Below are 10,395 nucleotides of genomic sequence, written 5' to 3'. Positions count from 1 at the left end.
TACCAAACCAAATAACTAAAGCACGAGCCCCTGATTCAGTCAGAGCACCCAAGAGAACCAGAGTCAGATGTGGAGCCAGAGTACCCAAGAAGAGTCAAAGCCTGTGCCTGCGCCAGAGCCAGTATCAGTGCTTGTGCCAGAGCATGAGCCGGTGCTCCAGACAGAGTTAGCACTAGTGCCAGAGTCGGTGCCAGAGCCAATGGTGAAGCCAGTGGAAGGCAATCCCTCGAGAGTGATCTACAGTCAGAGTCAAAACCCCCGGGAAAGCCAGAGTGCCAGAGCCGCAGAGAAACCACGAGCCAGTATCTGAGCTGCAGAGGCAATTAAAGTTTTGCAAAGTGTAAAAGAGTCCCATTTTCGAATTTAATATGGTTTTGTTAGTTTGGCTGAAATTCTATTATGATTGACACCGGAGCAGATAAGAATTTTAAATGTCGTATGCAGCGCTAATAGGCTCAATTTACAGGGCGCCGCAAGCATGTCGCCAGCCTTCATCTTTCTAATGAAGGAACACAATCAACTTACCCTATTTGCTTATGGTATAATTTTTTTCTGCCACACACATTCAACTCTTCTTTCTCAATGGAGAGGCTTAGGGTTTGAAATTTGGATGTGTCTTATTAATGAATTGGATTGTTTAAAGGGCAAACATTTAGATTTATTCAGAGGTCAACTTTGTAAAAAATAAAAAATCGTGAAAATAACACCACCTAAAATAACACTAGATCTTATGTAATTATTGTTTAAATGTTTTGTCTTTGTTTAACTTTGGGATACAATAGTACAATTACCTGGAGGAGTTAAGGCAAATAGCTGGTTCAGTCGAGAAAAACTCTGAGTCTCTGGTTGTGTTTTATTGGATTCCAGGAAATTGTAAAGTCAAAATGAGCAATGATCAAATTAAATTGGGGCAGCACGGTGGCGCAGTTGGTCACGCTTTTGCCTCACAGGAACAAGGTCCTTGGTCAATTCCACCTAGAGCCTTTATGTGCTTGTATTTCCTTCCCGTGTATGCGTGGGTCCTCTTTGGGTCCTCCTGCTTCCTCCCACCACCAAAAACATGCAGTTTAGGTCACTCTAAATGGACCGTAGATACGACTGTGTGCGTGAATTGGCGGCAGTGACACACTCAACCCAACTTTATTTATAAAGCACTTTAAAACAACTGTACAGCTGACAAAAAGTGCTGTGCATGCACAGATCAAAACATAAATAAGTGGAACGTAAGAATAACAAATAAAAACAGGAAACATAAATATAGAACAAATAAAGGACGCTCCTAAGGCCACTGTCTCACGCTGTCTCAAATGCCAAAGTGGGGTTTGCAGTCTCTTTTTAAAGGTAAATATAGAGTGATATCCACATGTATAAAATGCAAAGTGGTGAACAGTGATTGTGAAATAAAATGTTTCTGCTTTTATTCAGAAATGATTTTCCTCAATCTGATTTTAAATGCACTCCTGCAATGCATGCATCTATCTGCCCACTCACTCATCGGGGCGGTGCAGGGGATGCTGCGGCGGGGGGGGGCTGATTACAGGAGCATGAATGAAATACGTTCTTGAGAGAATCACATTTTAAGACAGCACAATGATGATAGCCAAACAATGGAGGTGTGTCGCTCTGCTGTTGGAAGGACGAGACTGGCTCAACTGACAGGCCAGAATCGCACAGCAGAAAATGACAACTCATCATGCATGCCGTATGAAAGACAGACTGGCAAGCAAAACCAATGTGGCCCCATGTGTGGAAAGTAATAACCTTCCTCACTGAACTTTGCTTAAATGTTATGCTTGCTGGATTTGTCTTTTAATTCCAGTCGTCATGTACGCATAAATATGCTTGTATGTTTTCTAATTAAATCCCTGAAGCATGGTTGCTGGTGGAGGAATTATTTAAGGAAGAACCTCAAATATTTTCCCTGCACTTTGTAGCAAGAAACTTACTTTTGAGATACGGGAGGAAAGACGCGCCCTTTGTTTATTTTGCTTACTTAAATTTCTTTAATCTCCACCTTAGTGATGAATAAAGAGAAAGCGACACTTGTGTCACTTATATTGGATTTGAAAGCATCTCCGTAATATACAAAAATGGAAATGAAGAGACTGAATATAATGTAGAGTGAGATAATTGTGCTTCTCCTTTGTTTTCCTCCATCTAACTTTGCCACTCGCCCAGAGGGATATGATAAATAGCCTGTCAATTCTAATAAACTCAAATTATGTGCATTGGTTAGTGGAATAGATGTCTCAGCCCAGCTATGAGATGCATTTCTATTTCTATTTTATTTTTTCCACTGTATGAAGCATGCATTTTTCATTTTGAAAAACACAAAGAAAACCAAACAGATTGATTTATCTATAAAATGTCAAGGAGACCGTTCAGCGTTATCTGGTGACGATACTTCTGCTTGGTGTTAAGGCCTTGATTCAGATTTCGACCCAGAGAGGGGTGATAAGATATAGGAATAGGTTTTTAGTCCTTATCATGATAGAGGAGGTGGGGGAGGGCAACTATGGGGGGTTTCAGAAAGTGGCTTTGTCGCGCTGCACCTTTAATTCTGTGAAGTCTGAGGTCAATGAAGTGTGTGTGTGATAGCCAAGTTTTCGGTAAACGGGGGTATCAACACCGTTAAAACCAGCGTAGCTGACACAAAGTGCTGTACGTGCTATAATAAACAATTATAACTTAAAACAGGAAACTGTTTGAATAAATGCCGAAGAATAGTCAGTCTCTTTTTAAAGGCGGATAGATGTGAGGTGGGTAAGGGAGGACCGCCTGTAATCTGGTGATGTGTTTATTTGAGATTTAATGAGGAGCAAAGGCAAGAGCACGGTGGGGAGGAGCCACAAGAGGCACGGGAGGCGGAGACACAGGGGAGACGGTGAACAGGAAATACACAACGGAGGTTCGGAGTCATAGCTGAGCCTTGACTCTGGGTGTTGAAATGACATATTGCTTCAAAGAAATCCAATCGCCAGCCAGGCAGAAAAGTATTTTATGTTCCTGAGTTAGGAAATGTGAGCATTTGGGGTTAATGAGCATCCTTTCAGTAAAAAAGTGAACAAACCTGAAAATGGGTTCTCAAAAAAGTATGCAGTGCACTTCTAAAAGTACATCAAAAACTTTTTTCTTTCTTCATAGTCTTTAGACTCCCAAGGCTAGTCAATAAAGAACCTCACTCCATCGTTTCACAGATATCTTCTTGTTTTGCCAAACGTATCAGGTCCACACTGTCTGTGAGAAACGTATTTGAGATGCACGTCATCCCAGGAGCCCCTCGGGGACCTTCTGCACTTTTGTTTTATTGTGTCTCTTCTCATCCAGCCTATTTAGTCAATTATAATCTTCCCTGACAGCTGTTTAAATCACAGAAAACTTCCACTGTTTAAAAGTGCCTATAAGGACTCTTAATTACTCTGCGAGATTTCTGGTTTCACTACTCACGGCTGGGCAAAAGGAATAAAATCAATGGATCATAAAACAAAGACAAGTCTAATTCCTTTCACTTGGCGATTGCCGGTGTCTGTCAGCCAGGAGGAGACAGGTCAGCCTGTCGTTCACCTTTCTGCACCTCAAAAACTTTAGCTAAGCGGAAGAGAGGGATGGATTTTTGCCCCGTTCATGAACCAAATGACAATAAAACCTCTGCATCACTCTACAGTCGTATATACACCGCAGTGCAGGCATCATCCATGTTACACCCGAGTGCCTGCAGATTCCGTGTGCAGACATCACAGCGTCTCCTCGTGAAGTAATGAGACTTGATGAACTGAGGAGCTTTGTCTCCCGGTCTATCAAAACACCGTGATCCTGAATGATCCCGTAAGCCTGGCTGGGATGGCTCTGATTAGCCTTGCATGAAAAGCTAATATGAGTGTAACAACCAAGACCAGATGCTGACTTTCTTCAGCGGAACGAGGGAAAGAGGGGCATTTATCATCACTTAGTGTGATTGTGTTAGTACAGAGAGATAAAGTACATTTAGGTGATTGAAGGTAGACATGCAGGCAGGTAACATAAGCACACACACACACACACGTGCGCATAGTAATTCATTATATGTAACATCTCTCAGTTGGCCTGTGTTTATCTTGATGATTTCTTCCATTCCTAACATCTGGACATCTAATTCCGAAAACATAGCCAAGCCAAGAATCTGCTGGACTGAAGTGATGAGCACCTAACAGTTTGGCCTTTGAGCGCCAGCTATTATCCAGTCAGTACATATAAGGGTTCAAAACTCCATGACTGTCCATCCTTCCTCTTCCTGCTTTCCTATTGGTTGATTTCCCACTCATTTCCCATTTTTTGTTCCTTATCACAGGCAAACACTCGTGCCCCTCGAGTGCTGGTTCTCTAAACTGTGCAGTAAAACACTCATTTGGTGTCTCCTGTGAATTTTTGATGCCACTTATTTGACTAGCCAGGTGCACTGCAGTTGCTGCATCGTTAGGAACTGACTGGAGCCGGGCGAGGAGAGACAAAGCAACATATGGTGAGCAGGATGTCGATCCATGACACCACGACACAAATGAGCTCTATTTTATGCACTCGCATCATTGTATTATTGGATGTGAGGAATTCCCTGGTTTTTTTTTGTGTGTTAAATGGAGTTATTCCAACTGGGAATGTCAAAGCTCTGAGGCGTACTGGTGAGTTATCTCAAGCATGGAAAAGCTTCACTCTATCCGCTTGGTTTTTCTGAGACAATGGATGCAGTACAATTTATTGCAGAATTCTAGTGTGGAGTTTTTGCTGAATATTAATGTGCAACTGTCAAGTCGCGTATTGAGTGTAAGCTTGCTGAGGAGCTTATTCAGAGGAGAGACGGGTTAAAAGATAATTAGATTTGTTGTTTTTTTTAATCGAAAGAGATGTTCCGTACCACTGATGGTGGTAATTAATGGGCTCATGCCTTCAGCATAATTAAAAGTCTCGATAGTCTGATTTTTGTTCTGACTCAATAGCTGCTGACTAGTGACAGATGGGACACGGAAAAACAGGACGAAAGGAGAACTTCTCGGGTGACAGATTGTGTTTGTCAATTTGCAGTCTGTTTCGTATGTTAGTTCGGAAGCAGGGCTGTTCCGTAGTTTGCTCCAGCAGACATTTTCATTTGATCTGATTACGAAGAGAGGAATATGGGAGACTTTATGAAATGCTCTCTGTAACATTTGTCACATTGAAATGGTGGCAACAGCTTCTACGCCCTGAGTCTAGATATGCAAGCATGCAGTTATCAAGAAGACTTCAAATGATTTTTTACGACTACGAATCTGGGTGATTTTTTTTTTTCTGGGCTATGAGTCATACTGATCACAGGAAGCAGAAGTTTAAGGCATGTAGAATCATTTGCATTTTAAAGGGGTAGCCATTTTTGGTTTGCTTGTCACGAGGAGCATCCTGTCAAAAAACAGCAACACACAAAACAGTCGCGTCGTGTCAACTATGGCTCTGTGGGCGTTTACTCAACTTTGAAAAAAATCACGTCAAATGAACGTTATTCAGGTTCTTCTTACTCCACATTAAACAAAGTTCCAGGATCAGAGCCTGGAACTTTGATGAAGGGTGGGTATGTGCAGGCGAAAGCAAACTCATTTCTGTAATGAGAAACGATACCAATTAAAAGTCCCATACAAATATACAAAACAAATACAACAACACACAAACCTTGAAAAAAAAACCTTGCACATTCAGTCATAACAGCGCTAATTGGACGAGTTTGATTTTCAACCCAAAAGAGACACAAAAAAACAGATCTGCATTTTCTCATAATATTGTAAACATTTATGGTTAAATGCTTTAAAATGACAATAATAAAATAATAAATAAACACACACACACACAAATTCCATTTTCTAGCCTTTCTCATATAACCAACCATATCAGTGATGTCATTTCATGTAGCACAAAGCAAAACTCTTTTTTAACACTTGTTCGGTAGCAACTGTCACAACTGTTTCTATCAGTGACCAGAAAGGCACAAAATTGCAGAATTTAAACTGAAATGCTCAAAATAAATGTTTTAATTGTCAAAGATCATATATGTAATTTATTGCATTATTCAAATTGGATAGGATAAATGTTTTCCACTATTATCTAAGAAGTGGAGAGAAGAATTCATTACTCCAGCCTTTCGTCAGTAGCATTTTTCCTGTCAGAGAGAATCACTTTTGAGTTCTTTGATTGAATTTAGTCTTTGTTGTGACACAAGTCAAGGTCAAACCACAGGCTGTTGACCTCTGAGCGATTACCGTCTGATTTCCGTTTGAAGACCTTTCATGCTGAAGGCCTGGGGATCCTGTTGCAGGCTGAATAGCAAATAAGTTGTGCAGCGAGCCGGCTTGTGTCTGGACCTGCTTGCATATTCTACCAGCAACTCTCTAAGTGACAGGAGTGACAGTGGAGATGACAAGCCAAGCTGTGATCAAAGTCAGTGCTAAAATGTCTATGTAAAAGGCAGAATTCTACAGATGCAGTGAGAGGATTGGATTTGTTTTTTTTATTGTGTGTGATTTTTATTTGGGATGAAAAGATGGCTATGAAAGGAAATATTCAGAGTACTGTAAATGCGTGTGCTTGAGGAAAAGGAAATGCAATGGCTGGAAAGATGCATGCTAATCCAAAACGTCATTGATCGCGTCACAGTCGAACGCAAACAACACACCACCGCTTCACACACACACACACACCAGATCTCCTAGGCGTGTTGGCTTCTAATTATTTTTAATTAAAAAAAAAGCATTCTAAATGGAATAGCCCTCCAGAATTTCAACATGTCATTGACACCAGCTCTGAATCATTGTAAGAATGAGAGAATGCATGGTATTATTTTGTTTTTCTGTAAATGATGCTCGTGTGCATATTAACAGATGCATTATGTAAAATATATGATGATGAGTTCCGAGTGGGAATTATTTGTTCATCAACAAAGAAGCTGGACTCTTTCCACTTAACATGTGTGAAGCTGTCATCATCAGGGGAATTCCTCATATGGTGAAATTATCTGTTTTCTGTTTTTATTACTCTATTTCTTATCCCACAAAGATGAAATTGGAGTGAAATAAGTACAAAGTCTAAGCTTCGTAATATAACTCTAACTGTGATTGTTTACAAATCCTTGACGTTTTCAGCAGAAGGCAAATAGTATTTGTTCACCTGTTAAAATGGTATCCTGATGTTAGCACAATATTTTTTCTAACTGTCTATTTATTTGGCATCCTTGAGAGTGAGCGTTGGATGGAGAAGGCTATTATGAAGTAAAATCCATCTCTGTAGGCCAGTTGGCTACAGTGACTTGGTTATCAGTGTGTTCATGCGGTACTGGAGGAATCAGACAGTGTGAAATTGCTGGAAAGTGAACGTTGAGGCTCAGCTTAGGCTGTGTGTTTAGCAAAGCCCAAATAGCAGGTGAGCTAAACTGGTTATTTTTTTTATCATTTTATTATTTATGAATTACATTTTTTTTTATCAAACGTGTCTCACTTGAGATATATAACACTTTATTTGATTAAGTATTTTTCCGCTAACATGCTGTTTATACTTCAGTCTTTGTGTATAAAGTGCAGTGGCCATACCCAGAGTTTAATAACCTTATTTATGGACTTCACTTGCAATGTTTGCTCAACCGAACTGAGAGCAGTCAAGATTAAAATAAAATACATTTGCTTTGATGTCAATATTTGGCCTCATTGTAACTTTATTTATTTATCCCTTGCTTGTCTGTGTTGCGTTCCTGCAAAGGCTCTTTTCATTCCAGCAGATTAGCAAACATCCATTAAGCTTTAGCACACAAACATGTGAATGCCACAATTTAACTAACCAGATGACACACAGATTATAAAAGACTACACACACTACAATGCATATGGAAAGAACTGGATGCCCTCTCACAGACCGCAAACAAGCCACTGGAGAAAAGTACACACAGACACAGTCTCAAATAGTCCACAGTTAAAATAACCACAATACTGTCAGTGGAAGTCACCACAACACCCTCTCTGTGTCTCTAAACGTTCTATACCTTCATAGAAATTTCACTGGAAATGTGTTTTGGAGGTCTGCACGAAGTCGGAGCAGGAAGCTCCGAGGCTCCATTCCACAAGTCTCTGCAGCCAGCGGTAATTGGCTTACACATTCCTCCAAGGATTACCACAGAATCCTTATTTGTGTGTTTTTAAAATTTAAATTAAACATATGTTTTGGCTCCCTAAATTGCACCCAGCCAAGTGTCAAAACACACTCACTTTACGATGCCCTTGTTTCCTCTCCACAATGGGTGAAATAAACAGGTGAAATTCAGATTTTACTCAACCCTATTTAAATGAAAGATTTGGAAATCCATATTCAGAGAAACATTCTTGCTATTTTGTGTAGTCCTCTTTATTTGTTTGTATTTGCATGTTGTATTCCACCCCCAGGTGAGGGAGGGTTGCTTTATTAAAATGATGTAAAAGGTAAACCGTCACCAGGATGCTTTTTTGCGGTTGTAATTTGTTTATGAAATTATTAGTTTGCTGAATAAAAAAACTAAAAACCAGAAGCAGGAATTCGTCTTTTTTTTTTTTTTTTTACATATCTGTGAAAAGACTGCGTTTGAAATGAGGCTATGGCCACGTGTAATTAACTATCATTTACTTAATTAAACAGGTTGAAATTATCCCGCCATTCACTTCTCCTTCATTAAAACGAAAACAAGGACTTATATTTTCCAGTGGTTCGACTTGTTCGTCACTCTGATCCCCCAGTGCGTGTGAACAAACAGGCTCCCGTCTCCCATGTAATCAATAAATGGGTCGCACGCTTCTCTCCTCCGGGTGTGCCACCTGCCGGTGCGTCACGAACGCTCTGACCAATCCCGGCGCACCGATTTGTCGCGCGCCCTTGGAGATCCCACCGCGTCTCACACTTCGCCGTGCAACCTCCGGACTCCGTGACGGCACAAAGTGGCCACTTCGGCTGCGTCCTCGACTGGAGCGCCCAACGAAACATGGACCCGTGACGAGTTTGGCAGGATTTTTAAATCTCCTTGCACCCGTGCCGGCCCTGCGCGCAAATAAAGGACAGGAGGTAGGTGAAAATGAGACACTGGAAGGGAAAAGTTATTTTTGATATTGTAGTCGGAGCGAAGTGTTTCCTCTCCTGTTATCAAGGCACGACGCGACACTTTGAAGTTGCAGTCGGGACTACAATGCGGAGCGTGGAGTGGCTGCTTGTACTTGTTAGCAAATACTATTTACAAAAACAAAAACGTTTAAAAAAATGATTTAAATGCAGGTTTTGCAAATAAGTGCTGCTCCCGCTGCGGTTCGCTGCCCGGCTCAGCATCCTTATCCAACTCGGTGCGCTCTGCGCGCTCTCATCCCCAATAAATAAATAAATAAATAAACCTGGCTCTTTAGGCAAAATACGCAAAAGTTCATTAAAACCCGGAGATGTAATTTGTTCTTTGAATTCATCAAAGTGAAAGTTGACCCCCCCATCCCCCCTATCCACCCCCCCCCCCCCTAATGCGCTGTCATTCGTTATCTTGGTGATGTATTTGCTGCTTCATTGGCACGGATAGATCAGGATATTAATTGTGTCCTTACATGGCCTTCATGAATTGGGGTGACTGTTTATTGATGATTGCCATAGATGGCAATGTGACGGAATGTTCCCTCTCAATGACATGGGGGGGGGGGGGGGGGGGGGGGGGGGTGCTTGGACATTGCTCTTTATAATGAGTAAGAGCAGAGGGAATGGCATCTGTGCCACGGTGCAAATGTTTTCGTTTAGTGCAGGGGCTGCAGTTATTCGTCACAGAAACCAGAGTGCGAGTTTGACAATGCAGCAGTCGTCACAAGTTCCTCCAGCACAGATCCAAACCGCTGCAGTTTAGCATTTTGATGTGGTTTACATATCAACACACGCAGTGTGTGTTCATGTCAATATATCAACAGAGCCGTCGCTCTGGAACAGTTAGAAAGCGTCATGGTGAATGCAAGGTCTGACACTGGGCCGTTAAAGGTGGAGAAGTGACGGCTTTAGTTAATGTAGAGGGCATTTAGAAAAAGAAACTTGAAAAAGAAAACGCGTTAGAGATGAGGGTAAACGGCGAGAGAGAGAGAGAGAGAGAGAGAGAGTCCATGGTTTGAACCCCAGTCAGATCTGTTTTCTGGCTTTGCTGTCCTGATAGATGACTTTGTCGTACATAATGCGTCTGCTCTATTGATCATCATTATGACTCTGCCAAAAGGGGGCTGTGGGGGCAGGATAGTGCTGACCGTGCCAGCGGTGCCTCAGAGGGAACAAATTGCCATTGCTTTTTACCTTCCGCTGCACCTGCTGTTCTACGTGGGGGTTAGAATGAGGACAAACACTATTTTTTTAGTCATTAATCCCAAGATGGCG

The sequence above is a fragment of the Brachionichthys hirsutus genome, chromosome 7 (assembly GCF_040956055.1).
Source record: "Brachionichthys hirsutus isolate HB-005 chromosome 7, CSIRO-AGI_Bhir_v1, whole genome shotgun sequence".
Classification (NCBI taxonomy): domain Eukaryota; kingdom Metazoa; phylum Chordata; class Actinopteri; order Lophiiformes; family Brachionichthyidae; genus Brachionichthys; species Brachionichthys hirsutus.
The sequence above is the reverse complement of the archived record's forward strand: the minus strand, read 5'-3'. Positions refer to the sequence as shown.